Consider the following 5,429-nt stretch of genomic DNA (forward strand, 5'->3'; position numbering starts at 1 on the left):
CGGCCCCTAATGGGGCTCGGCAGTGGAGCTGCAAGGCCGGCGGTGGCGGCCGAGACCGTTGGGGGTGGGGGGTGGGGCCTTATGACACACTTCCAGTGATGTCAGGGTGTGTGGCCTTATGACACACTTCCGGTGATGTCAGGGGGTGTGGCATATGCTAATGAGTTATGCTAAGGAGTTCCCCTAGCTCTTTTTCTACGAAATGACCCCTGCTCTGATGTAAACTCTTGTTGTGGTGAAGCACCCTGAAAACTTTGAGACTGACCAAAAGGCTACCTTGCCAGCAGTTCTCTCTCCAGAACTCAGTAGCAGCCCTCTACTCAGGTTCTTACAAGGCCTCCAAGCAAGACCCACAGGCTAAGAGCCACAGGGCAAGGAGCAGCCCTTTGTTTCAAAGGGCCCCTTCCTGCCCAGCACAGCAGAGCCCAGCACAATAGGGGGCGGGGCTTGCAATCAACAGCACTCCACAGCAACTCACTCAGCCTCAAACAACCCCCAAAGCACAAACAGCCCCAAACAGACATAAACAGAACCACTCACTATCAGGCTACAAAGAACCCAACTTTCTCTCAGCTCTGTTAGGATCAACAGCAAGGAGGTCCAAACACACTCTTAGGGAAAAGTTATGCTATATTGGCATACTGGTCTGTTGTCACTGCTACAGGTACATTGTTAGGAATAACCAGGGGTCATTTCGTAGAAAAAGAGCTAGGGGGACTCATTAGCATAACTCATTAGCATATGCCACACCCCCTGACATCACCGGAAGTGTGTCCTCCCCACAGCCGGCGGCGACCTCCAGTGGGCACCAGCAGGGAGCTCCAGGCCCCGCCCTCCCGCACCTCACCCGGGGAGATGGCGTCCCCCCGCATCCCCCCCCAAATGAACCCTGGGAATAATAACGATTAGTGTAAGGGACTCACTACATATACTCTGATGCTTCAACTAGCTAAGCAAATGAACGTCAAGCACTCGCACGGGAATTCTCCTGGTGGGACATTACATCATGAACGGGAGATTCTCCCCACCCCCTGAGAGCAGAAATATTCACACTGATAGTGGAACTCAAGCCCTCCCTTCTCATCAAGATTGCGTTGATAGCGCTGTCTGGCTGAGCCAGTTCTCACAGATGAAAGCAAGCCTCCCTTAAGTTACCCACACCAGCAAAGCAAAGCAAGCATGCGTGCGTGCGCAAGGGTCAGGGACGACGGTAAACAAAGAAAGCATGGCAGCTAGCTGACAAGCTCCCACACAGTAGCTAGGAAGGCAAAGGGAGAAAGAAAAATCCCCTACCTTCTATCAGCAACTCACCATGTGCTCTCCACTCCTTGCCTCAGCCCAGCTGACTCAGCTCTCATAAAGCTCTCATAAAGAAGGAATAATAAATCTGTAGAAAACATCTCAAAGAACCTTTCAAAATGCAATAGCAAAAGCAGACACTTTAAGAAATGGCAGGTACCAAAATACAAAACAGAAGGCAACACAATTTTGAGATGGTTAACATTTAGACAAAGACAGACAAACAATCTGATCTGACAGTCACCTTTGACACATGGAAAGTGTCCTCCATTTCAGGAAATTGCTTTTATATTCCATATGCTACAGCATTGTCAAAGAAAAACTGAAACTGAATCTAAGGAAGCATGATAGCTCCTTTAGGGCCTGTTAAAAACTTTGTGAGAAGTCTTATGCAAGCATATGTGTAACAGTGCTAGCAACTATTTCTCTTCTTCTGCTTTTTTTTTTTTTTGATCCAACTAGTATATTTCAGTGTAGGGGATAGTTTCAGCGCCTGCTTGCTACATTCTGAGGATTTTGGTTTCAGGGCAGATAATGTGCATTCAAGACTGCTACTGTCTGTCTTCCCCAATGTTTAGCCTTTCAGAAGTTAATATCTTGATTTTATTACAAGAGTAGAACCTTACATTATCTTCTTCTACATCTGTCCTTAAGCCTTACCTTTGCCAGGAGCGTATAAAAATACCACAAATAGAAGCGAGACTTAGGAGTCTCTTGGCTATATAAAATATTCTTGTTTTACTACTGTATCTTGGTCCACAGCAATAACCAGGCATAACAAGGACTGTGAGATCTTTGTGCAAAGTCTTAGTGCTATGGGAAGGACAACTGGGATGACAATAACGACTAATACAGCACAAGAGATATGTGGACCTTTTTAGCATCAGGAAAACCTGCCATCAGCATGTGAGGGATTAACACTAGCCTGGGAGAGATAAGCTGAAATCACTCACTGCTTGCAGATGGCTAGAAAACATGTGTTGGGGCCTTGCCTATGCATTACTAAATAGGAGCTGAAAGCACATTCAGAATACACAGTGGGAAGATAGAGAAACCCAGTGTGTATAGCTTGGGACAAAGAGTGTTGGGCTAGGAAAGGGAACTAATCAGGAATTACACAACCAGGAAATTAAAATACCAAGTATAGCCGTATTTTTTAATCCAAATGTAGCAACCACTGTGAACCAAGTAACTGCTGCAGATCCAGGGGCATTTAGATATCCTGGTGTCTGGCCATTTGCCCAGCCATCATGAATATGAATGCCCAACTTCTGCAGTTCAGCCAGGTTGTTTCTCTGATGAAGGCATAAACTTTGATCACATCCATTGAGGAATGTCACTTACAGCCTGAACAAACCTGTAAGTGATGAAGCCAATGATGCCCCAGCAGCTTTTTCTATGGCCCCATTGTTTTCCCCAGGCAGTTTCCTGATACTGTGTGATTTAAGCAATTCTTTGTAATGGTGCCTGAATTAACATAAAGAGCTCTGTGTAAGGTAATCCTCTCAAAGATATACAAAGTGATTATCTTGCACTTTCAGTTTCTAAAACTCAACCAGCTTTTGCGCACAAAAGCTTAATTAGCTGGTGGAGAAATTGTTATATTAATTCTGTACATTGCAGGTTTTGTGTCAATGGTAGCTGGCATTTTTGCCCAACACAAGCATCTTCAATTGACCATTATTTCATTTTTATCATGTTACTTTTTCTGCTCGAGCATATACAGTGTAGGTCAAATAGCATCTTTTTGTTGGACTTGAGCTTTACGCAGCACAATGATGTCTAATAAAAACTTCAGGCATTTACATAGTAACCTGCAATGCAACCTAAAAAAAAAAGAGAGAGAACCAATTTTTAAAATGAAAATAAAAGAAAACAGAAAGTAGAAGATGAATTGGCTGTGATCCAAAGACCTCCGATTGCCCAGAGGAATTTTTGACCTTTTTCTTTTGAATAGTAGACACCCATTGTGTATCTTACAGTGCTTTTGAAACTCTCTAGTTTCAAAAGAGGTTTGCCTTGCAACAGGGCAATATGTATAAAACTCTCTTGAGCATTCAAAGGCAGTTGCACAGTTCTTTGGATCCAAGTCAGAAAAAGGAAACAAACGCGTGCCTTTTAAAACTGAGGACAGAGAAACACAGAAGGGGGGGGGGAGATAAATACTCCAAGGCTCAGTCATCTGCCAACTGAAGATGCCCCACCAGACCTGGCTCCTGTTAGATACAGGAATGGCAAAGCAAAGTAAAGCAGAAGATTGTATCCAGAGTTGTACAGACAAGCAAACCAGCCCGATCGAGGTACCATCAAAGATACGTCAGGATCCAATCAGTTCTATCTTGACCTATTAGTGCAAGGCCTCCTTGGTGGTGTTCCTCATCTCTCTGCAGTTCAGTTTTTAGACAGCTGTGTGGCAGTGCACTGAATCTTTGCCTCCTAGTTGCAGATTCAAGAGCCATGGAGAGTTTTAGTCCTAACATACCCAAAACAAGAAGCTGCAGCCATTAATTGGAAAGTCCCCATGACAAGACTGTAGAAGCCAGAAACATAGGATTACATGTAGGGATGGACACAAACCAGCTGATGAACTAAAGTTCATCATGAATTTTGGCCTGTTCGGGTTTGTGAACCAAAGTTTGTGAATTGAAGAACTGGGATGAAATACCATGAATTTTGGGCACAATTTGTGGTGGTTTGTGATGGTTCATAAAGAAGAAGAAGCTCATGAAGGAGCTTGTGAAACAGCTCATGAAGGAGAAACAGTTGAACAGCTGGGAGCTCCCTGCTGCTCAGCTGTTTGGTTTAAATGATTTGGAGCCATTTAAACCATCATTGCCTTATGCTCCCTGTGGCTTTTCAAGGGGAACAGAAAACAGTGGTTTAAATGGCTCTGCTTTCTGCTTCCTGCAAAAAGCCATGGGGAGCAGAACACAGGGTTTAAATGGAAAGGGTGAAGTCCCTTCCCAGGAGATTTTTCCCTCCCTCCTTTCTGCTGGTGGCAGCTCCCCACAGCCAGCAGAATGGGAGGAAGATCACCCTTCCCAGGAGATCTTCCCAGTAGATGTCCGCCCTATTCTGCTGGCCAGGGGTCGCAGCAGCCAGCAGAAGGTAGGAGGGAAGTCCCTTCCCAGGAGATCTCCCCCTTTCTGCTGGTGTTTTTCAGGCTATCTTGTGCAGTCTTTTCAAAGTTTAAAGGGACTGCAGAAGACAGCATGAAACAGCTGTGCAGCAGGAAGCATCTTCCTGCCCCACAGCTGGTTTTTGGGCTGCCTTGTGCAGTCCCTTTAGGCAGCCATTATATGATGTACTGAGAGGACATAACTTGGACAGTCTTGCCATGTTTGTGTTTCAGAGATGGAATAGCAACATGCTTGTAACAAAGATCACTCTCTCCCTTCTGAGGATTTTTTTGTTCCTGCTTTATCCTGTACCTGTATATTCTGCAACAGCCTGTATATCCTGTACCTGTATATTCTGTTTGTGTGAAAGCCAGAGTGTTGTTTGTTTTTTAAGTTAAAATATAATCAAAAACTTATCAACCAAAACATATCTCAATAACTTTATGGCAGATGGTGGACAGCATGGTGCCTCAGCATTCACTTGCATGAATGTATACATAAGTGTACCACAGACAAAGATGCAGCTACCCACTTACTCAGAGATTTAAATGCTAAAGACCCCAGAGAGGGAGCTGAACCCCAAAGAATGATAGCACTAGCTATTCAAGTCAATATTTTTTTTTAAAAAAAAAATCCCTCAAATTCAAAAACAGAGATAGAGAGAAGCAGTAGCAGTAGCATATTTTCAGTAAGCTGCAAGCAACATGAAAATATTGTTCAAAAGTTATTTAAAAGTCAATGGCAGAGACAGAGTCAAACTGAAATTACAAGGACATGGGGCACTGTGATAATTTCAGCCTGGGGCACACCTGAATCAAGCATTCTCACACCACAGCAGACAATGAGTTTTCATGGACATGGCATGGCATAAAGCAAACAAACAAACAAGAAAGGACTAATAGCTGAACTCACACCCATTCAGAATCCTGACAAAGGGGGAAGGAATCCATATGCTAGCGTCACCTCCTATTACCATTCTCAAGTCTGGCAGTTTAAAATTCTGTAAAATGG

This window comes from Gekko japonicus, unplaced genomic scaffold, assembly GCF_001447785.1.
Source record: "Gekko japonicus isolate JY-2015 unplaced genomic scaffold, Gekko_japonicus_V1.1 scaffold676, whole genome shotgun sequence".
Taxonomy (NCBI): domain Eukaryota; kingdom Metazoa; phylum Chordata; class Lepidosauria; order Squamata; family Gekkonidae; genus Gekko; species Gekko japonicus.